The sequence below is a fragment of the Trichomycterus rosablanca genome, chromosome 16, assembly GCF_030014385.1.
Source record: "Trichomycterus rosablanca isolate fTriRos1 chromosome 16, fTriRos1.hap1, whole genome shotgun sequence".
NCBI classification, from domain to species: domain Eukaryota; kingdom Metazoa; phylum Chordata; class Actinopteri; order Siluriformes; family Trichomycteridae; genus Trichomycterus; species Trichomycterus rosablanca.
Genome location: NC_086003.1, coordinates 25,989,099 through 26,014,297, shown reverse-complemented (window position 1 = coordinate 26,014,297; position 25,199 = coordinate 25,989,099).

The following is a 25,199-nucleotide window of genomic DNA, read 5'->3' as shown; positions in this document are numbered from 1 at the left end:
TTGCCCAAACAGGTTTATCACTATTATTTGTGTAAGTTTAAAGTTAAGTGTCTTTTTTTCCTTGTGCAATATCCACTCCATAAAGAGCAATATTAACATCTGGACCACTGACTGTGTCCACAATATTTCACCATAAATGTTCATGAAGTCATAAAAATCCTTACTGTAATATCTTGTTTTATGTAATTATATAAACAAATCAATATGACAAATAGGCAATAACAGAAGCATTCAGAAAGGGAGTGTTTCATTCTTTAAAGCATGCTATATGAAGACTATTCTTTTCCCAAAGAACATTTCCTACAACAGTGTTTGTTTATTAAAGCCCTGGTCTGGTTCCTTTTCCCTGGCACATGTTTGCATGCTGGGTGGAATGGTGGTGCAGCAGGTAGTGTGGGTCATGGGTCATTAAAGAAATATAAACGACGTTTACATGCTTTGATCATTTGTGTTAATATTCACTGTCACATTGTGATGTAAATGAACTGGGTAGCGCTGTTGCCTCACAGCAAGAAGAACCTGGGTTCGATTCCCAGGCCAGATCATTAAGGTCCTTTCTGTGTGGAGTTTGCATATTCTCCCTGTATCTGTCTGGGTTTCTTCTGGGTACTCCGGTTTAGTCCCACAATTCAAATGACATGCAGTCAGTCCAATTGGAGCTACTAAAAATGCCCAAAGTGTGTGTGTGTGTGTGTGTGTGTGTGTGTGTGAATGTGTGTGAATGTGTTTGCCTTGTGATGGACTGGTGACTAGTCCAGGGTGGTAAAAAAGTAAATGAATGAAAAAACTAAACATCCACTCTGCAGCCTACATACAGTGCAGAAAATGATCTAAATTACAAAATGTTATCCATCAAAGGGTTTTAATTACGCCACACAGTGTAATGTTTTAGCAATAAAAGATATAAAAAAATCATTCTGCCAAAAGAAATCTATGTAAACAAGCATTTCCTGTAGAGAGATTAAATATAATAAGGCTGCATACTTGTGGTCGCCTATAAGTGTTCTATATAATTCATACAAATCTACTTCTTAATATAAATTGAATTCTTCAAATTAATGTGTAAATAAGCCTTTTTTGCTTTGTGTGTTTTTTTTTTAATGCATTTTCTTTCCTTTGTCTCCTGATTTTTTAGCTTGTCCAATTTTTACCCAATTGCGTTATGCTTCCTTTCTACTGGTGCTGACCCCTGCCCCAATCGAGAAGAGTGAACTGACATACGCCCCCTCCGACACATGTGCAGTAGCCGACTGCATCTGTTCACCTACATGATGCAAGTTCATATGCAGATCAGCTTTGTGTACGGAGAGCCACACCCTGAACTCATTATTCCTCTACTCTGTGCAGATGCCATCAATCAGCATCAGTTATTCTGCTCCCTCCCTGAATGAACAACAGCCAAACGTTGTTCATGTAGCCGCCCAGCCTAGCCGGATGGCAGAGCTGAGATTCGATACGATGTATTCAAAATCCCAGCTCTGGTGTGCTGGCGTATTTTACCGCTACGCCACCTGAGCGGCTTTCTTTGTGTTTTCTTGCTCTTTCAGCACCGTGAGCACATATTGGCCAGAATTTTTGTGTGGAAAGGCCAGTGGTGTTTTAAAAGGAAAAAGCAAAAGCCATTGAAATGAACTCCTGGAATGCCTGGAATGTAGAAAGAATCCGGTAAACACGAAGATGTAAAAAGCACATTAATGATTTTTAAAATCTGAATAAGCCTTTAAAGAAAACAGGTTATGTGGTCTAACATTGCAAGTATTATGTATTATTAGGTAAATGTGTGTTCATGTATTTACAGTAAATATTTTGAGTGAAACAGACTTTTATTGGCCTGGTAGCTTAATACTTTCACGAAAACATCAGTATGGGTCATGTCTTGGTTGATCGACTACATGGGGACGAGGTAAGATTGTGTAAATTAGATTCCTTCTTACTTGACAGGACTCATTTTAACAATGTATTGCGCAATCACAGATTCTGTGAGGCTTTCATTTCATTAGGATACTTTCAATTCCAAACCATTTTTTAATGTTGTAAGTTTGGTGTAAACCATGACCACAGTTCTTTATTAAGCACATCAGTTTAGTTTTAATATGAGCACAGAACATAATGGGATTAACGTCTAGGTCATTTTCTGTCATATTCAAATAAAAAAACAAAGCCGACGTCCATCTGGACACGCGGCCGTAATATCATAATGCGTAATTGTCTGCAGGCTTGGTGATCTTCTAAAAAGATGGTTTAATATCCTGTCGAATGATGTGAAGCCCAGCTGTAACCCAGACTCAGACGTGGCACCGACTGTCTATCGGAAAAGAAGCTGTCGAGCCATTTGTGCGTCTTTCTCCGCGAGCGAAAAGGTCACCGTCCAAATTGCCATTAAAGCAAGTAATTGCATCCTGTGCCTGGGGAAAACAACAAGAACTTGATAATCACACAGTAAATTTACCATGATAAACTTTTTAAAGGGTCAACGGAACAGGCCGTCAACATTTATATGAGCAATCAGGATGAAAGAGTGAGAAGCTGTCTTTCTTTCACAAATGGCGTGATATGCTGAGAGTCTTCAGATTCTTAATAGCCGTACATAATTGCTTGTTTTCTTTCCATCTGTGCAGAATTCCATGCTTTTCAGCCACGTTTGTTAGCGATATCTGAAGCACAATAACAGTGCGCTCTCTGTGGTTGTGTATGTTGTGATGGATCCTCCTCCTCTGTACTTGGGTTAAATTATAGGACTATTTTTTTGGATGTGAATCTTAAATCTTGTTTTCTAAAAACATGGCAACTTATTTAGGTTAAGAACTTGTTTGTTAGCTAATCTAAAGCACATGAACAACACTCTCTTTGGTTGGGTGTGTTGTGATTAGGGCTGGCTCAATACCACTTTTTTAAGTCCGATACGATACAGATACTGCAAATTGATTATGTGCCGATACCGATAACAATCCGATACCGTCATTTCTCCTCTCAAACAACTAAGCAGTAATAATACACGTCTCAATGCACCATGGTTAACCTAGCTATCTAAATAACAATGCTCAGTAAAACTAATATTCTAAAGGAATAAATACATAACCTACAACATCACACTTATGCAAAACTGCTTGTTTTGTATTTAGTAAGGCCCTAACTATATCTGAAGCACAATAAAATACTTTATGTTTGGGTGTGTTGTGATGGATTTTTTTTTTTTGTGGTTATGAATCTTAGATCTTTTTTTCCCCTAAAAACGTGATTCATTTATTCAAGTATGAACCCTTTTTGTGTCACATTAAAGCATGAATAGAAGTCCACCTCGCCAGCAGCTGTTGAATGGAGAGCGTAACTACAGTGCCTGAGCTGCTCACTGCTGTCATAATCATTGAGAATAATTACAGCTAATAGCAGCTATTTACACTGGAATGAAACACAATGTCTTTTACTAATATGGAATACTTTTAAAATAAATTACTATGCTTATGATGCGTAGTGATCGTGATCTAAGCTACAAGATGTGAATTAAAAAATAATGAATGCAAATAAAACTTATTAAAGTGTCCAAGGAGACTAATAATAAAAAAGTTAGTAAAAAAAAAATTAAAAATAGAATTCATTTACTGTCTATTTAAGACTGCTTTATCCTTGTTAGGGTCATGGTGGTTTTGATTTATTGGACGAAAGGGGGGAAACACCCTGGACAGGTTGCCAGTCCATAACAGGGCAGACACACACACACACACACACACACACACACACTCATACCTACACTCATTGCCATTTCATAAGCTCCAAATAAGCCTGACTGCACGTCTTTGGCTGGAGGAAACCCACACGGACACAGGGAGAACATGCAACTGCACAAAGAACGGACCCTGGCCGTCCCTTTTTGTGTGAGCCGACCCCTTTTTGTGAAACCATTGCCCCCCGTGCTGGCCTAATTTCAAAACAGTAAATATATTTTAATACTAAATTCTAATTAAATAGAGGTTTTTGTTGTTGTTTTGAAGGAAGTGTTAAAATTATCACAGGATATACACCAATCAGGCATAACATTATGACCACCTTCCTAACTGACTGGTCTGCAGCTATGCAGCCCCATACGCAACAAACTGCGCTGCACTGTGTATTCTGACCCCTTTCTATCAGAACCAGCATTAACTTCTTTAGCAGTCTGAGCTACAGTAGCTCGTCTGTTGAAGGCCAGCCTTCGCTCCCCATGTGCATCAATGAACCTTGGCCACCCATGACCCTGTCGCCGGTTTACCACTGTTCCTTCCTTGGACTACTTTTGATAGACTTCTGACCACTGCAGACCAGGAACACCCCACAAGAGCTGCAGTTTTGGAGATGCTCTGACCCAGTCGTCTAGCCGTCACAATCTGGCCCTTGTCAAACTCACTCAAATCCTCATGCTCGCCCATTTTTCCTGCTTCTAAAATCAACTTTGAGGATAAAATTTTCACTTGCTGCCTAATATATCCCACCCCCTAACAGGTGCCGTGATGAAGAGATAATCAGTGTTATTTACTTCACCTGTCAGTAGTCATAATGTTATGCCTGGTCAGTGTAGATCAGAATTGTATATTTTTAACATAAAATTAGGAGGTTGGAGCATTTTATCTTTATCCTGACATCTCTAAGTTTCACAGTTATAAATCAATCTACTCAATCTAAATCAAGAGAAAGACTCAATCTCAATCAAGAGAGTTTTTAGAACCTCTGGCTTTCTACCCCTGACAGCTGTGTGCTGGTGTAATCAACACAAAATAATGTTTATGGTGTATGTTGACATTTTTGGCACCTAATGAATAAGTCATAGAGAATATACTGATGCAAATCTAGACTCTGGTTCTGAAATCCTATACCTGACTCCGCTGCAGGTGAGTCTATTAGCACAAAAGCCTGCTGGCTGTTAGCAGCTCGCCTCCAGCGATTAAGAAGCTCCAGATCTGGCTTGATGAGTGACCTGCTTGTCGTGTGCTTTCTAAAATATCTTGTAACATTCTGCAACAATGAACTAGTTAGCTAGGAATTTGTTGATGAAATTTGGCACCGAAATTTCACTTTTATTTGACTTTTAACCAGTCAAAGCTAGGCCAATTAGCAGCTAGTGAACTAATATCAGCTTAAGGCAGCTGTACTAGTGTTAGCTGTATAAAATATTTGTGGTTTTTGACATATTTTCTGACATGGTTTTTGTTGAGTTTACTTAAGCAAATCATTCTTTATATATATATATACCGATCAGCCATAACATCAAAACCACCTCCTTGTTTCTACACTCACTGTCCACTTTATCAGCTCCACTTACCATATAGAAGCACTTTGTAGTTCTACAATTACTGACTGCAGTCCATCTGTTTCTCTTCATACTTTTTTAACCTGCTTTAACTCACTTACTTTTGTTCTTCAATGGTCAGGACCCCCACAGGACCACCACAGAGCAGGTATTATTTAGGTGGTGGATCATTCTCAGCACTGCAGTGACACTGACATGATGGTGGTGTGTTAGTGTGTGTTGTGCTGGTATGAGTGGATCAGACACAGCAGCGCTGCTGAAGTTTTTAAATACCGTGTCCACTCACTGTCCACTCTATAAGACACTCCTACCTAGTTGGTCCACCTTGTAGATGTAAAGTCAGAGACGATCGCTCATCTATTGCTGCTGTTTGAGTCGGTCATCTTCTAGACCTTCATCAGTGGTCACATGATGCTGCCTACGGGGCGCTGTTGGTTGGATATTTTTGGTTGGTTGACTATTCTCAGTCCAGCAGTGACAGTGAGGTGTTTAAAAACTCCATCAGTGCTGCACAACACACACTAACACACCACCACCATGTCAGTGTCACTGCAATGCTGAGAATGATCCACCACCCAAATAATACCTGCTCTGTGATGGTCCAGTGGGGGTCCTGACCATTGAAGAACAGCATGAAAGGGGGCTAACAAAGCAAGCAGAGAAACAGATGGACTACAGTCAGTAATTGTAGAACTACAAAGTGTTTTTATATGGTACGTGGAGCTGATGGACAGTGAGTGTAGAAACAAGAAGGTGGTTTTTATGTTATGGCTGATCGGTGTATATATATTTTATATAAATTTTATGTATATATAATTTTTTTTCCATTTTCTCCCAATTTAGTGTAGTCAATTTGTCTTCTGCTGCTGAGAATCCCCAATTTCTTGCAGTTGAAGTGGGTATATTGCTGCTCACGCCTCCTCCGACCCACGTGCAGCCCTTTACGGAACCCTTTTCCACCCATGCACTCTGCACAGGCGCCTCTATCCGCCAACCACGGTCCTTACACAATGTTTGAAGACCCCGCCCACATATTCTGGTCATCCCTCCCTACAGGCACTGCCAATTATGCCTGCAAGATGGCACCCAGCCGACCGGTGGCAATGCCGAGTTTCAAACCGAAGAGTTCAGAATCTCGGCGCTGGTGTGCTAGCGGAATATCCCACTGCGCCACCTTGGCACTGCAAATCATTTTTAAGAGGAGCAGACTTAGACATTATGGTCCTGGCATCTGTACAAGGCACACCTTCAAATGGACCAATGAAATAACTTAGGTTTGGGAGAATGGACACAGCTGGAACACTCCTATATATTTACCCATCATTCCCCTCTTTTCTCCTTGACGAATCCTTGCACCCACCTCCGCCCCATTTCCTGCACAGCTCTTCACGTTTTTGTTTTCCTATATTACTGTAGCTGGTACAATTGGCTTCCCTTTTTGGAGGGGGGTTTGGTTTTAATTAGGATGGGAGCAGGCAGTTGTTGAGCCAGCTGGGGTCCTTGGGCAGGATATTTATACAGGCACCTTGGGGTCCTAGGGGCATGCTGGTGCAGTGCTGCTAGTTAAGCTAGCACATGCGTGTGTGTGTGGCAGCGGTCTCTGGAGCAGGAAGGTGTGAACAGACGGGCATAGATGAGTCCTGTTTAGCATTTGCTGTCTGGAGTTGAGTTAAGCTGGTGCAAGCAACTTTGGCAGTACTGGGTTATAGTTAAGTTTGTACTTGGTCACTGTGTACAAGTTGCTAAGTGGTGGGGCTACTCTGGGGAGTACAAGCATCCAGCATGTCTTCTAATTAATGCGTCAGCTCTATGCAATGACAGGTATGTTCCCCCACTTTTCTAAACCTGCGTTTGTGAATTTGTTTGTATATAGAGAAAAAAAAGGATTATAATAATAATAGGGGACACGCCACATAAATAAATTTTAAAAATTAAAGAAAATAACCTTAAAGCCCCCTTAAACTCCAGCCCAACATTCCCAGAGTTCCCCTCCCGTCCTAACAGTCTCATAATCACTCCTCATCCACTTCAGTTGAAGGTGTGGCCTGCACTCATAAATCTCATCTTATTTATTGAGTCATCTGGCTTTAAGAAGCCATTAGCCCAGAGCTTCAGATACTCAGTAGATTAAAAAAGAACAAGTGTTTGTTTATTATTAGATTAGGCAGAATGAGTTTGCCTATTATCGTGACTCGGATGAATCGTAGATGCCATTGTAAGTAATTGGTGTGGCAATACAGATCACTCACCAGTGGCGTAACTAGGAGCTCATGGGCCCCCCTCAACGAATATCATATATATATACAGTGTATCACAAAAGTGAGTACACCCCTCACATTTCTGCAAATATTTTATTATATCTTTTCATGGGACAACACTATAGACATGAAACTTAAATATAACTTAGAGTAGTCAGTGTACAGCTTGTATAGCAGTGTAGATTTACTGTCTTCTGAAAATAACTCAACACACAGCCATTAATGTCTAAATAGCTGCAACATAAGTGAGTACACCCCACAGTGAACATGTCCAAATTGTGCCCAAATGTGTCGTTGTCCCTCCCTGGTGTCATGTGTCAAGGTCCCAGGTGTAAATGGGGAGCAGGGCTGTTGTTAAATTTGGTGTTTTGGGTACAATTCTCTCATACTGGCCACTGGATATTCAACATGGCACCTCATGGCAAAGAACTCTCTGAGGATGTGAGAAATAGAATTGTTGCTCTTCACAAAGATGGCCTGGGCTATAAGAAGATTGCTAACACCCTGAAACTGAGCTACAGCATGGTGGCCAAGGTCATACAGCGGTTTTCCAGGACAGGTTCCACTCGGAACAGGCTTCGCCAGGGTCGACCAAAGAAGTTGAGTCCACGTGTTCTGCGTCATATCCAGAGGTTGGCTTTAAAAAATAGACACATGAGTGCTGCCAGCATTGCTGCAGAGGTTGAAGACGTGGGAGGTCAGCCTGTCAGTGCTCAGACCATACGCCGCACACTGCATCAACTCGGTCTGCATGGTCGTCATCCCAGAAGGAAGCTGACGCACAAGAAAGCCCGCAAACAGTTTGCTGAAGACAAGCAGTCCAAGAACATGGATTACTGGAATGCCCTGTGGTCTGACGAGACCAAGATAAACTTGTTTGGCTCAGATGGTGTCCAGCATGTGTGGCGGCGCCCTGGTGAGAAGTACCAAGACAACTGTATCTTGCCTACAGTCAAGCATGGTGGTGGTAGCATCATGGTCTTGGGCTGCATGAGTGTTGCTGGCACTGGGGAGCTGCAGTTCATTGAGGGAAACATGAATTCCAACATGTACTGTGACATTCTGAAACAGAGCATGATCCCCTCCCTTCGAAAACTGGGCCGAAGCTGAAGGTAAAGGTGATGGACTAAACCCAATTAAGCACCTGTGGCGCATCCTCAAGTGGAAGGTGGAGGAGTTCAAGGTGTCTAACATCCACCAGCTCCGTGATGTCATCATGGAGGAGTGGAAGAGGATTCCAGTAGCAACCTGTGCAGCTCTGGTGAATTCCATGCTCAGGAGGGTTAAGGCAGTGCTGGATAATAATGGTGGTCACACAAAATATTGACACTTTGGGCACAATTTGGACATGTTCACTGTGGGGTGTACTCACTTATGTTGCCAGCCATTTAGACATTAATGGCTGTGTGTTGAGTTATTTTCAGAAGACAGTAAATCTACACTGCTATACAAGTTGTACACTGACTACTCTAAGTTATATCCAAGTTTCATTTCTATAGTGTTGTCCCATGAAAAGATATACTTAAATATCTGCAGAAATGTGAGGGGTGTACTCACTTTTGTGATACACTGTATATGATGAGCGATCGTCTCTGACACACACACACACGTAACTAGGAGCTCATGGGCCCCCTCAACAAATTTCATATATATATATACAGTATATGTGTGTGTGTGTGTGTGTGTGTTGTGCTGGTATGAGTGGATCAGACAGCAGCGCTGCTGGAGTTTTTATATACTGTGTCCACTCTATTACACACTTCTACCTAGTTGGTCCTTGTAGATGTTAAGTCAGAGACGATCGCTCATCTATTGCTGCTGTTTGAGTTGGTCATCTTCTAGCGCCAACTGTTTGAGTTGGTCATCTTCTAGCGCCACGGGGCGCTGTTGGCTGGATATTTTTAATTGGTGGACTATTCTCAGTCCAGCAGGGACAGTGAGGTGTTTAAAGGTACTCACTCACTTTTAATATAATAATATAATATAATAATAATGACCTGGCGAGTGCAGCCAATGGGGGGGGGGGGGGGGGGGGGGTACGTCGTGGAGGGCCCCCACTGGACGTGGGCCCTAGTGCACCTGCCCCCCCTGCTCCCCCAGTAGTTACGCCCCCTGTCACTTACAAACCTTTTTTTTATATCTGTATACATGATGATAAAAAAATGAAACACATCTCTAACCTATTGTACTTACCATGTATCACTATACATTTCATTTCAATATGGACAACCTTAAGTATTCTGCCCTTTAAGCAGCTGCCAGACTAACGACCGTGACTTTTACACAAAGTGTACACATGTATGACATTAACAGTGACAATAACACCTCAGATATTACAAACCGTGCATTGCTCGCTGTGCAATCAAGTGCATTCAGTGTGTGCAACCAACCTCTGTATTTACAAACTCTCCCTCATTTATCACTGTCAGATTCGGCCAGATATTTATTTAACACCCAATTTCATTCCAATTTAACTAATCTCAGCATAGTGCATCAAACAGAAGTAGGTAAGACATCAATCTATTCTGTGTTTACGGCTTATATACAGGCTCACCTGAGTGCTGGTGTGAACTGGAATTTCATCAGCTTGCAGATCATTCAGTTTGTGTCGGTATCCTTCCACTGACCTTGGGCAAAATCAACTATTTCATAAGCTGGTTGGTTGGGAATAAACAATTGAGTCTCTCACCACTCGCTTTCTGGTACTAAATCTAACAATAATGCAGATGGTTGCTTGTTTTAAAAGTACTTATAAAATATGAGTTTGGCTTTTTTATTACAAACCAGAAGAGAACTGTGAGCCTGTTTATACGGCTGCATGGTGAGCACTGAATAGGGCAGTTTAATATCAGCCCTGAACATGATAATAAACTGTTCCCCTTTTCTGCAGGGAAAAATGCTCACTAAATGTTTGGAGAGGGGTAAATTGTCCTTATAGGGTCAGATATTTTTCACCACTATTTCTGTGACTCTACTTGGAAAAACTTTGGCTGTTTCCTACATAAACTGATTCTTTTTTTTGTTATTGCATAAGATGGTGGTCATTATTAAGAAATTTGTGCCTTATAAGGAAATAAAATTTCTTAAAAAGTATAAAATAATTTAAAAAAATCTTTTAACATATGAAAATGTATTTAAAACATAATAAATATCCTCTGGTAAGTCTAAGGTTTAGATTTAAAAATTAAAATAAATAAATAATTAATAATAATAAGGTGCTTGGGTGGTGTACAATGCTAGTCCAACACCACTGTGATACGGGATCAAATCGTAGCGGTGCTGTTGGGCATCTACAATGACATGACTAGCTTTTGGGGGATGGAGGGACTGGTGATGGCCAAAGCCATGTGATGGATTGACACCCTGTCCAGGATATTCCTGTTTCTCCCTAAGATTTTGGAATGTGTCTTGGAATTTTTGCCCACCTACTAAAAAGACCATTTGTGAGGGCAGACAGTGACGTTGGGTAAGAGAGCCATACTGAAAAAGAGTTCTACTGAAAAAGGAAAGGGTTCTACTGGAAAGTAAAGCGTTCTGGTGGAAATGGAAAGGGTTCTGGTGGAAAAAGGAAAGGGTTCTCCTGGAAAAGCAAAGGGTTCTGTTGGAAAAGGAAATGGTTCTCCTGGAAAGGAAAGGGTTCTGGTCAAAAAGGAAAGGGTTCTGCTGGAAAAGAAAAGGGTTCTGTTGGAAAAATAATGGGTTCTGGTGGAAAAGGGAAAGGGTTCCCCTGGAAAATGAAAGGGTTCTGTTGAAAAAGGAAAGGGTTCTGGTGGAAAAAGGAAAGGGTTCTCCTGGAAAAGCAAAGGTTTCTGTTGGAAAAGCAAAGGGTTCTGTTGGAAAAGGAAAGGGTTCTCCTGGAAAATGAAAGGGTTCTGGTCAAAAAGGAAAGGGTTCTGCTGGAAAAGAAAAGGGTTCTGTTGGAAAAAGAATGGATTCTGGTGGAAAAGGAAAGGGTTCCCCTGGAAAATGAAAGGTTTCTGTTGAAAAAGGAAAGGGTTCTGGTGGAAAAGGAAAGGGTTCTGGTGGAAAAGGAAAGGGTTCTGCTGAAAAAGAAAGAGTTCTGCTGGAAAGAAAAGGGTTCTTCTGGAAAGAAAAGGGTTCTTCTGGAAAAGGTTTAAACAGTGCCTGTTCTGCAGTACCACCTTAACCAAACCATCTGCAACTACAAATCAGCTTTACCTGAGTGCTATTCATCAGCTAGTAGACCTCCGGGTACATGGATTAACGTTTCATTTTTAAAGCCTGACATTCTTTATAAGGTTGGCATGAAGAGAATTGATGTTTATTGTACAGCTACGTCTGAATGGAAAGGGTGGACAAAGCCATTGCAAGTGCTTAATAAATAAATATGTTGCAGCAGCTGTATTCACTGTAATTATTATTCTTTTTCTTTTGTAGGTTAAAACAGCTTTGAAGAACTTTGAAGAGATCTCAACGTAAAAGAAAAATCATTCATTAACCAGAGGTCACGATCTCTGTTTGACACAGAGCTTCATTTATTATTGTTGATCTTTTGATAAGTGTGCTGTTAAACAGACTTTGATTAGGATCATGAACTTTTCCTCTTTATGTACAGCTTCAAGTCAATATATACAAGAAAAATAAGTAATTAATTAATCAGCAGACTAATACAGATTAATAGCATTACGAGTGCACTTAGGCAAATCCCATTATTACTGCTCGTCTTATTTACTGTCAGTACTTAACCTAACGCGAGCATGGCAATTCATTCCTTAGATTTTTGTCCTTTAGAAAATAAAAAATACGTTTTTACACATTTTCTTTCAAATTATCCAGACGCTAAAGCCTCTGAATTTTTGTAGAGGGACTTAATTTTTTATCTCTTATTTTGATAAGTGTGCTCCAGAAGAGGCTTTGATTATGAAAACAAAGAGTGCCCCTTACCAGTGAATATTAAATAGAAAGCGCTTGTTTTAATTATGAATTATCATATAAAAGGCTGAAACTGCTGGCAGTGCTGGTGCACAGCTAGATGTGTGGTCCGCACCTGGCTACAATCTTATGAAGCATCAAAATAATCACAAATCACATAATTTACTAGGCCCTTTCACCACAGTCAAGCTTTAGAATGTATTGTTAAGGGTTTTCTAGAATATTTGAGGCTGTTTTAGTAGAATATGGGGACCAACTTTATATAAATGCTTATGGATTTGGTTGTGATGTTCAAGAAGCACCTGTGGATCATGGAATATGGACAGCATTTACTGAGCCAGACTGTCTGAGTTAAATTAGCCTATAATGAGTGTAATATTGCTTCATTACAGCTAGTCTCTGGTGCACCTTCATCTGGACCCCAAATACCTGTACCTTTTAGTCCATATGAAATTTTATGTTTTGTATAAAAGCCACAAAATAAACTTTCACTTTGAACAGCTACTCCATACTTTAACATGACTACTTTCTCTTTTGAAGGTTAGTAAATATTAATTGGCTTTAAATCTGATAAGTGAAGTGATAAGTAATGAAGTCAAACATAATAAATGAGCAAAAATGACTTGTTTAAAACGTGCAATTGTTTCAAATGTGCAATTTAAGACAATCAAACTAAATAGATTAGAAGTCTAAAAATTTCTTAATGCACTGTATGTATTAATGGTTATTTATATCTGTAACTCGGCATGTGGCAAGGAGCAAGTGAAGGCACTTTTTTTGTATATCTGCGTCAGAGACCATGCAGGCATCACAACATGCAGACAAGATCATGACTCACAAATCCATATTCAGTATACAAACAGATAAACTAGGACCTGAGAAAAGAACTTGAGAGGTAAAAAATAAAACAGATTGAGAGCTACAAAAATAGCAGTACACTGAATTACTATAAGAGTAAGTGGGACAATAAAGTGACACAATTGTACACCATACTAAAAAAAGAATGTTTATTGGTTACAGTGTATCACAAAAGTGAGTACACCCCTCACATTTCTGCAAATATTTTATTATATCTTTTCATGGGACAACACTATAGAAATAAAACTTGGATATAACTATAAGTCAGTGTACAACTTGTATAGCAGTGTAGATTTACTGTCTTCTGAAAATAACTCAACACACAGCCATTAATGTCTAAATAGCTGGCAACATAAGTGAGTACACCCCACAGTGAACATGTCCAAATTGTGCCCAAAGTGTCAATATTTTGTGTGACCACCATTATTATCCAGCACTGCCTTAACCCTCCTGGGCATGGAATTCACCAGAGCTGCACAGGTTGCTACTGGAATCCTCTTCCACTCCTCCATGATGACATCACGGAGCTGGTGGATGTTAGACACCTTGAACTCCTCCACCTTCCACTTGAGGATGCGCCACAGGTGCTCAATTGGGTTTAGTCCATCACCTTTACCTTCAGCTTCCTCAGCAAGGCAGTTGTCATCTTGGAGGTTGTGTTTGGGGTCGTTATCCTGTTGGAAAACTGCCATGAGGCCCAGTTTTCGAAGGGAGGGGATCATGCTCTGTTTCAGAATGTCCCAGTACATGTTGGAATTCATGTTTCCCTCAATGAACTGCAGCTCCCCAGTGCCAGCAACACTCATGCAGCCCAAGACCATGATGCTACCACCACCATGCTTGACTGTAGGCAAGATACAGTTGTCTTGGTACTTCTCACCAGGGCGCCGCCACACATGCTGGACACCATCTGAGCCAAACAAGTTTATCTTGGTCTCGTCAGACCACAGGGCATTCCAGTAATCCATGTTCTTGGACTGCTTGTCTTCAGCAAACTGTTTGCGGGCTTTCTTGTGCGTCAGCTTCCTTCTGGGATGACGACCATGCAGACCGAGTTGATGCAGTGTGCGGCGTATGGTCTGAGCACTGACAGGCTGACCTCCCACGTCTTCAACCTCTGCAGCAATGCTGGCAGCACTCATGTGTCTATTTTTAAAAGCCAACCTCTGGATATGACGCAGAACACGTGGACTCAACTTCTTTGGTCGACCCTGGCGAAGCCTGTTCCGAGTGGAACCTGTCCTGGAAAACCGCTGTATGACCTTGGCCACCATGCTGTAGCTCAGTTTCAGGGTGTTAGCAATCTTCTTATAGCCCAGGCCATCTTTGTGGAGAGCAACAATTCTATTTCTCACATCCTCAGAGAGTTCTTTGCCATGAGGTGCCATGTTGAATATCCAGTGGCCAGTATAAGAGAATTGTACCCAAAACACCAAATTTAACAGCCCTGCTCCCCATTTACACCTGGGACCTTGACACATGACACCAGGGAGGGACAACGACGCATTTGGGCACAATTTGGACATGTTCACTGTGGGGTGTACTCACTTATGTTGCCAGCTATTTAGACATTAATGGCTGTGTGTTGAGTTATTTTCAGAAGACAGTAAATCTACACTGCTATACAAGCTGTACACTGACTACTCTAAGTTATATCCAAGTTTCATGTCTATAGTGTTGTCCCATGAAAAGATATAATGAAATATTTGCAGAAATGTGAGGGGTGTACTCACTTTTGTGATACACTGTATATATATATATATATATATATATATATATATATATATATATATATATATATATATATATATATATATATATATATATAGAGAGAGAGAGAGAGAGAGAGAGAGAGAGAGAGAGAGAGAGAGAGAGAGAGAGAGAGAGAAGCACTTTGTAGCTTTACAATTACTGACTGTAGTCCATCTGTTTCTCTACATGCTTTGTTAGCTGCCTATCATGCTGTTCTTCAATGGTCAGGACCCCCACAGAGCAGGTATTATTTAGGTGGTGGATCATTCTCAGCACTGCAGTGACACTGACATGGTGGTGGTGTGTAAGTGTGTGTTGTGCTGGTATGAGTGGATCAGACACAGCAGCGCTGCTGGAGTTTTTAAATTCTGTGTCCACTCACTGTCCACTCTATTAGACACTCCTGCCAAGTTGGTCCACCTTGTAGATGTAAAGTCAGAGACGATCGCTCATCTATTGCTGCTGTTTGAGTTGGTCATCTTCTAGACCTTCATCAGTGGTCACAGGATGCTGCCCATGGGGCACTGTTGGCTGGATATATTTTTGGTTGGTGGACTATTCTCTGTCCAGCAGTGACAGTGAGGTGTTTAAAAACTCCAGCAGCGCTGCTGTGTCTGATCCACTCATACCAGCACAACACACACTAACACGCTACCACCATGTCAGTGTCACTGCAGTGCTGAGAATGATCCACCACCTAAATAATACCTGCTCTGTAGTGGTCCTGTGGGGGTCCTGGCCATTGAAGAACAGCATGAAAGGGGGCTAACAAAGCATGTAGAGAAACAGATGGACTACAGTCAGTAATTGTAGAACTACAAAGTGCTTCTATATGGTAAGTGGAGCTGATAAAATGGACAGTGAGCGTAGAAACAAGGAGGTGGTTTTAATGTTATGGCTGATCAGTGCAGTGTGAAATCAAACACATACTGCATGAGAAAACTGTAACAAGGCTGGCGAGTGTCTGCCAATTCATTTAACAGTACTTAAAGATTTCAGACTGTATTATAATATTTACATTTATGTAAGTAAGGTTCACTCACTGGGAAAAGGCCAGTTAACTAGCCAGCAAGCAGGTCAATAGGTCACTTGTTCAGAGATTTTAGATTCTAGTGCAAAATAGATTTGATTTGCATTATTAGATTCTTACTGGTTTCTCTGATTGAAGCAAATATTACAAATTCCATAACCATGATTTTATGTAATTGATACTGGCACACAATTAACAGGCTAACTCATCAGCCTACAGTAAAAGTTACGCTTGCAAAACACAGTAAAAAGTATCTGAAATTTGTTAATTCTCTTGGATCATTACTTAACTGATAAAAGTAATATATATATATATACAGTATATACAGTGGGGGAAATAAGTATTTGATCCCCTGCTGATTTTGTAAGTTTACCCCCTTACAAAGACTTGAACAGTCTATAATTTTTATGGAAGGTTTATTTTAACAGAGAGAGACAGAATATCAACTAAAAAAACATTAAATAAAAGTTATAAATTAATTTGTATTTAATTAAGGGAAATAAGTATTTGATCCCCTACCAACCAGCAAGAATTCTGACCCCCACAGACCGGTTATGTGCCCATGAGGCACACAAATTAGTCCTGTCCCTGTATAAAAGACTCCTGTCACAGAATCAGTTTCTTCCGTTCAAATCTCTCGACCACCATGGGCAAGACCAAAGAGCTATCAAAGGACGTCAGGAACAAGATTGTAGACCTGCACAAGGCTGGAATGGGCTACAAGACCATCAGCAAGAAGCTTGGTGAGAAAGAGACCACTGTTGGTGCGATAATTCGAAAATGGAAGAAATACAAGATCACAGTCAATCGCCCTTGCTCTGGAGCTCCATGCAAGATCTCACCTGGTGGGGTAAGAATGATTCTGAGAAAGGTGAGGTCAGTCCAGAATTACACGGGAGGAGCTCGTCAATGATCTCAAGGGAGCTGGGAGCAGAGAAATGCTGGATATGACCCCAAGAACACCATCCCCACCGGGCATTTCTTTGCCTCCAAACACGGCGAGTGGAGTTGATGCCAAAGAGCTCAATTTTGGTCTCATCTGACCATATCACATTCTCCCAAGCTTTCTCTGAATCATTCAGGTGTTTATTGGCAAACTTCAGACGGGCCTGTACATGAGCCTTCTTGAGCAAAGGGACTTTGCGGGCACTGCAGGATCTCAATCCATTACGGCGAAGTGTGTTACTAATGGTTTTCTTGGTGACTGTGCTCCCAGCTCCCTTGAGATCATTGACAAGCTCCTCCCGTGTAATTCTGGACTGACCTCACCTTTCTCAGAATCATTCTTACCCCACCAGGTGAGATCTTGCATGGAGCTCCAGAGTGAGGGTGATTGACTGTGATCTTGTATTTCTTCCATTTTCGAATTATCGCACCAACAGTGGTCTCTTTCTCACCAAGCTTCTTGCTGATGGTCTTGTAGCCCATTCCAGCCTTGTGCAGGTCTACAATCTTGTTCCTGACGTCCTTTGATAGCTCTTTGGTCTTGCCCATGGTGGTCGAGAGAGTTGAACGGAAGAAACTGATTCTGTGACAGGAGTCTTTTATACAGGGACAGGACTAATTTGTGTGCCTCATGGGCACATAACCGGTCTGTGGGGGTCAGAATTCTTGCTGGTTGGTAGGGGATCAAATACTTATTTCCCTTAATTAAATACAAATTAATTTATAACTTTTATTTAATGTTTTTTTTCTGGATTTTTTGTTGATATTCTGTCTCACTCTGTTAAAAATAAACCTTCCATAAAAATTATAGACTGTTCAAGTCTTTGTAAGGGGATAAACTTACAAAATCAGCAGGGGATCAAATACTTATTTCCCCCACTGTATATATATATATATATATATTTTCAATGTTTTTACTGATCGTTGTATTTTGTCAATAGAAAAACATTTACACACTCCAAAAAGTTTAAGCATGGGCAAAATAAGACTGAAAAGTTTATAGAATAGTCAAGTGACAGTAAATTGGACAAGTGAACAAGTTAATTGGTAACACATGATTGGATATAACAAAAGGACACTTTAAATGATTAGTCTTTACAAGCAATGATGGTCATGGCTCGCAGCTTTGCGCCAATCAGTGGAAAAAAAACACTTCTTAATGCAAGACTGTAAATAATGTAGTCTTTTACCATCTACTGTTCATTATATTGTAAAAATATTCAGGGAATCTGGAGAGATCTCAGCCGAAAACTTTAATGTGCATCACCTTTGAGCTTTCAGACGGCTTTGCATGAGGAACTGTCATACTGCTGTGATAAATGTAGTCATATAGGTTTGGGAGTACTTCAGAAAACCTTTGACACTTAACACAGTCCACTACTGCATCAAGAAATGCAACCTGAAACTCTGTTACCTAGTTGTAGCCTAGCGGTTACTGGACTAGTAATCAAAAGGTTGCTGGTTCAGGCCCCACCACTGCTAGGTTGCCACTGTTGGGCCCTTGAGCAAGGCTTTAACCCTCACTTGCTTAGACAGTATACTGTCACAGTACTGTAAGTTGCTTTGGATAAAAGCATCTGCTGAATGCTGAAAGTGTAAATGTTTGTAGGGCAGTTGTAACCTAGCGGTTAAGGTACTGGACTAGTAATCAAAAGGTCACTGGTTCAGGCCCCACCACTGCCAGGTTGCCACTGTTGGGCCCTTGAGCAAAGCCCTTAACCCTCAGTTGCTTAGATTGTATACTACTATAAGTCGCTTTAGATAAAAAGCATCCGCTAAATGCCAAAAAATGTAAATGTTACACAAAGAGAAAGCTGTACATCAATTCTATGCAAAATGCCACAAAGTTCTCTGGGCCTGAACTCATCTCAGATGGCCCAAAAAACAGCAGAAACATGTGATGTGGTCAGATGAATCCACAGTTCATCTTGTTCTCTCAAGTCAAGTGAGCATTTAAAATATGCAGTTCATTTCCTACAGAATTACTGCTCATTCTTGCACCCATTTTAGGACTGTTCATGCAGTGACATTCTGCTCACATTATAAGGTAGCTTTCTTTCTTAAAAATATAAAAATATCACAGAAATACAGCATTAGTCCATTTGATCTCATTCAAAGCCCCAAGGACTGGCAATTTATTGCTCATATAAACAGTCACAGGCACTAGTCTGTGCTTAGTTGACACATTTATCTTTAAAAATGGCATTTATCAAAACAGCCTGGCAAATTATTGAGCTTCGGCTGGTGAAAAATGAGAAACAAGTCGTGGCTGTATGTGTGAATATAGCAACCGACTGCAATAACAAGAGACAGGAGCCAACAGCAAACGGCTCTGCAGGACGGGTGTAGGCTGGCACTTCACACCAGTACAGTCACACTTTTACATCCATGTACCGTGTGTGCTGTCGTTTTCTCATTTCATTTCAGTGTGAGAACCAGCAGACTCGTGCACTGGTTAGAAGTTAGTTTGTTCCACTGTGTGCTCATATTTTATACAATAAATCTCAGTTATTGTGATATATCCTTTAACATTTGGCTACAATTAAATAAACTGCTGATGAATTAATAACGTATCTAGAGACCAGATTGTGAAATGTATTTCTGACCTTTAGCTAGCTGGCATGCTTGTTTCTAAAAGTGAAAAGACTGTGTTTTATTACGTATTATGTACCACATTACTTCTATTTTAATGGTTTAATTTAAGTCAAAGTCCTTATATGTAAAAACTATACTGGAATTCTGGTTCTCAAATTCTATTCATTCTATTTCAACTAGTTGGACTAAATGAAGGGTGGTGCGGTGGCTTGGTGGGTAGTACCGTTGCCTCACAGCAAGAAGGTCCTGGGTTTGATTCCCAGGTGGAGCGGTGTCCTTTGTGTGTGGGTTTCCTTTGGGTGCTCCGGATTCCCCCCACAGCCCAAAGACATGAAGTCTGGTTAATTAAAGCTACTAAAAAAGGTCCCCCTAGGTGTGTTTGTGTGTGTGCCCTGTGATGGACTGGTGACCTGTCCTGGGTGTTTCCAACCTTTCAACCAGTGAACTGTACCCACCAGAACCCTGAATAGGATAAAGTGGTGGTACAACAGACACCTAATGGCAGTTGTAGCCTAGCGGTTAAGGTACTGGACTAGTAATCATTAGGCCATTGGTTTAAGCCCCATCACTGCCAGGTTGCTGCTGTTGGGCCCTTGAGCAAGGCCCTTAACCCTCAATTGCTTACACTGTATACTGTCACACTATTGTAAGTTGCTTTAGATAAAGGTGTCTGCTAAATGCCGAAAATGTACAAATGATGTACAAATGTACCTAATGAATTAATTAATTAATAAATGAATGGACTAAATGAAATTGGGGGAAAAGCTAAATATATAAACATTCTTTATATGTGTCTATAATGTTTAAAAAAATTTAAATTCTTTCAATAATTTAGATATAATAAAATAATAATAGATGGCGACAGTGACAGTTTTTAAACCGGAGCTAAAGATCCATTACAAGAACAGTAATGAGACAGACTAGTCTGTATTGAGCCAAATCACTAATTAAGTCATTAACAAGACAGGAACACTAACTGCATGATAGGGCAGCAGGCACCAACTTCTACAGAGAAGCTCTATCTCATTTGATTAGCAGCGTTAGCATAAATAATTTGCATAAAGTAAAACTAAAACAGAGATTAACAAAGATTATTAGAAAAACCAAACAGTCCTTTTATTTAAACTCCTAAATGTTCTCTTTTGTTTAGCTTAACTGGCAGATGATAGCAAATACCACAGCAGTTTATTATGAATGAATGGAGCCACATCCTCAGGCATTTCACTGACGAGACTGATATCGTTTGCCAAGTGAAAAAGGAAAATTAGAGGCAATGGAATTAAGCAGAATGAGTTGGGCATGTGTTGAATTCAACAGAGCTGTTCATTTCTAGAGCTGTACATGTGGTTGAATGTCAAAAGGTGCTAATGAAGAGCAAGTAAGCACATTTGTGAAACTGATTCCTTTATATAAAGGGTCAGACCAGAGTGGCCTTTGACATACGTGGTATAAAAATTGCTAGACTATGTCCTTCTCTGCCTGACTCCGTGGCTGAAACCCGTATTCATGACTTTATTACATCTAGATTGGATTATTGCAACTCCGAACTGGTCGGGCTCCCTTCGAGCAGTTTAAAGAAACTTCAGTATGTCCAGAACTATGTCCAGTACGCTCACTAAATCCTGGGAACACATAACTCCCAAGCTGAGAAATCTCTATTGGCTCCCAGTTTAAAATACTTCTCTTGGTATATGAATCTTTACATGGTCTGGCCCCCGATTACCCTACTGCTCTACTTATCTGCTCGATATTGTCCTTCATGTTCACTCCGATCTGCTGATGCCTACTTGCTTTCTGTTCCTTCAACCAAACTTTGCTTGTTTGGTGAAAGAGCCCTCAGTGTTGCTGGTCCTAAACTATGGAACTCTTTACCACTGTCCTTCCGCATGTGTTCGTCACTGTCTACTTTTAAGAAGCATTTAAAAACTCATCTTTTTAGTATTGTGTTTCCAAGTTTGTAGTTATTTATTTTAACAGCGTATTCTTTTTATTCTTGGTCTCTTAATCTTTAAGTTTTCTTTTTCTTTTCCTTACTTGATTTCTTTGGTTTGCTTTGTTGTTTTGTGTTGCTTGTATTGTTATCTATATTTACTGTACTTCATTGTTGGCAATTTGTTTTAATGATACTTGAATTGTACGGGCGGCACGGTGGCTCAGTAGGTAGCAAGAAGGTCCTGGGTTTGATCCCCAGGTGGGGCGGTCCGGGTCCTTTCTGTGTGGAGTTTGCATGTTCTCCCTGTGTTTCCTCCGGGAGCTCCGGTTTCCTCCCACAGTCCAAAAACATGCAAGTGAGGTGAATTGGAGATACTAAATTGTCCAGGACTGTGTCTGACATTAAACTTGTGAACTGATGAATCTTGTGTAATGAGTAGCTACCGTTTCTTTCATGAATTTAACCAAAGTGTAAAACATGATGTTAAAATCCTAATAAACAAACAAACAAACTTGAAATGTACAGTGTCTGGTGTCCTGCGAGGCGCTCATTTATTTAATTAAATTCTATTTTTATTATTAAGTGAATGCTATGGGTGCTGTCCATCCATATTTAATTCTAACTCTTACTATTTTTTACTAATATAATTTATACATGTCATGACCGTGAACAGAACAGTCAGACACTCGCGGATCATAAAAGACGTTTTAATAAACAGTTCAAAGTACAAGGGGAAATCCAAAGAGTAGTCAAAACCAAGCAGTAGGTCAGCATGTAAATCAGCTAGGCAAAAGCACAATCCAACGGAAAACACAGAAGTCGTAGTCACAATACTGGGCACAGGGGTCATACACATGCAAAAACGCTCAGTATGCAGAATAATAACTGGCAATGCATTGCAAAGTATACCTTTTGTTTCAGGTGTTGATTAATACATAGGTGATGCAGGCGCCCTCTGTGCTGTCCGATTGGCCGAATGTGCTAAATGATCGTCCGCTGACTCCTAGAAAATGCAGTCCTCCACGTCATTATAGTCAGCGGGTACCAGCAAGAGAGCGGCATCGCCAGGAACATCATTTCAAAAGCTCACAATATGATAACTGTTACCCCCCCCCACTCTAATTAGACTAACATGAATGGAAAATAAAATGTGTAGCTAGCTATCATAAACAATGTTAGCATTTATTACCCTGCACCAAAAAATGAGTGATGACACCATACATAAACGATCTAGAGAATGTTCCGCTGTTTATTAGCCTTTTCACAAGCCATTAAGCTCTCTATTCTCAATTAACTGTCCTTTTATGTAATATATTATACTGATAAGCATAACAACATTTAGACAAAGTGTCAAATGGAACTGTGATCACTAAGCAAACAGACAATGGTTAACAGACATTGTTAAGAACGTACTTCACCATTCAAATAAATCAGAAATGTGCAGTTAATTAGCATAACAGTGGTTACAGTTTCCAAATACTTTTATGGATGCGAGTAAATCTTCCTTAAAAGTCACACATAAAATGCAAAATCTTTGATAATATAGCAATACAAATGGCCGAAAGTGTGAGCGATACCTAAAACATGACATGATTAAAAAGCCTGCCTTTATCCCAACGTTTCAGGTCCATCATTTGTAATATTGGGACATTTGGCCTCTGCTGCTGGTGGTTTATAGTCCAGTATCTTTTGTTGTCACTTGAGTAATGCGAACATGAGAACGCCAACAGAAAAGAAAAATCACCTTCATTGCTGTGTGATTCATCAACTAGCAGCTAACGCTAGCACACTGGAACAGTGTCTCCTGATAAATGTGGTTCTGATGCCACCCACCAACACAAAGTCACACAGTCATACGGCAAGTGTGATATAGCCATGTTTCATTTTAACTCCAAAAGAATTAGAAGCCACTCTATGGAATAAAGTTGATCAATATACAATTCCAAATCAGAAGAAGTTGGCATGGAAAATGCAAATAATAATAATAATAATAAAAAACAGAGTTTCTTACATTTACTTTGACTTTTATTTGATTGCAGACAGGATGAACCTGAGATATTTCATGTTTTATCTGCTCAACTTTATTTCATTTATTAATAAACATCCATTCCTGCATTTCAGGCCTGTAACACATTCCAAAAAAAGTTGGGACAGTAAAGCATTTACCACTTTGTAATGTTGCTATTCCTTTTCACCACACTTAAAAGACATTTTGGCACCGAGGAGACCAAGTAATTTAGTGTTTCAGCTTTTATTTTGTCTTGTTCTTACTGCAAACACGTCTTAAGATGTACAACAGTACGGGATCGTCGTTGTTGCAAAATTCTCCACACGTTCTGTATTAGGGACAGATCAGGACTGCAGGCAGGCCAGTCCAGTACCCGTACCCACTTCTTCTGCAGCCATGCCTTTGACATTTGTGCAGCATGTGGTTTTGCATCGTCTTGTTGAAACATGCTGGATGTCCCTGGAAAAGATGACGTCTTGGAGGCAGCACATGTTGCTCTAAGATCTCAATGTATTTTTCTGCATTAATGCTGCCATCACAGAAGTGTTAATGACCTTTACCAAGGGCACTGACACACCCCCATACCATGACAGACCTTGGATTTTGAACTTGTTGCTGATAACAGTCTGGATGGTCCTTTTCATCTTTGGTCTGGAGCAAATGAAATGAAGTTGAGCAGACAAAACATGAAATATCTGCAATCAAATAAAAGTCAAAGTAAATGTAAGAAACACTGCATTTTTATTTTATTTGCATTTTCCATACTGTCCCAACGTTTTCTGATTTGGGGCTGTATTTAATGTACAGTAAGTTAAATAAATGCAGAAAAGCCAGTGATTGACTGTACAGCCACTTCTGTCTGCTGGAGGTAACGGCTTAGTCACTTGGGCTGGAAAAAAGGCCTCCATTCCTGATCTGCTAAATAACAGCTTTGACAAGGGGACGGTGGTAGCCTAATGAATAGAGCTCTGGGCTTTCAATCAAAAGATTGTGGGTTTTAATCCTGGTATTGCTAAGCAGCCACCATTGGACCCTCTTGGGTCCAGGGGTACCATACAATGACTGACCCTGCGCTCTGACACCACCTTCCAAACAAGCTAAAATGAGGAAAAGAATCTTACTGGTTTGTACACGTGTGTATTTATTTATATTATAAAAAATAAAGTTTTTTTTTCTTTTTCTAATAGGCATTACTTTCCACTTCCAATGAAATTTCACTCAATTTCATCATTAATTTGGGAGATTATTCCAGGAGGCTTTTGTTATTCTTCACCTCTTTGTTTTTAGTCCATGCAACATCAGTGCGACCAATTAACTCCAAAGTTTTATTTTTTAACTTTGGAATTATTACACAATTAGTAAAATATACACAGTAGAAATTATTCAGTAGAGAATGTGAGTTTTAACGTACAGAGACATTTATATGTGTCATATTTAATCTTAAAAATTAGAAACACACAGAGGCGTCATTAATAAAAAATAAAAAGTCATATAAAGTCTGTATGTAATTTAACCAGGGATTAGTTTTTGTTTTCGCCTTCAAACAACACCATGCTGTGTAAAATCTACTATCTTAGTAAATAAGGGAAACATTTAACATGTTTACATACACCAATCAGCCATTACATTAAAACCACCTCCTTGTT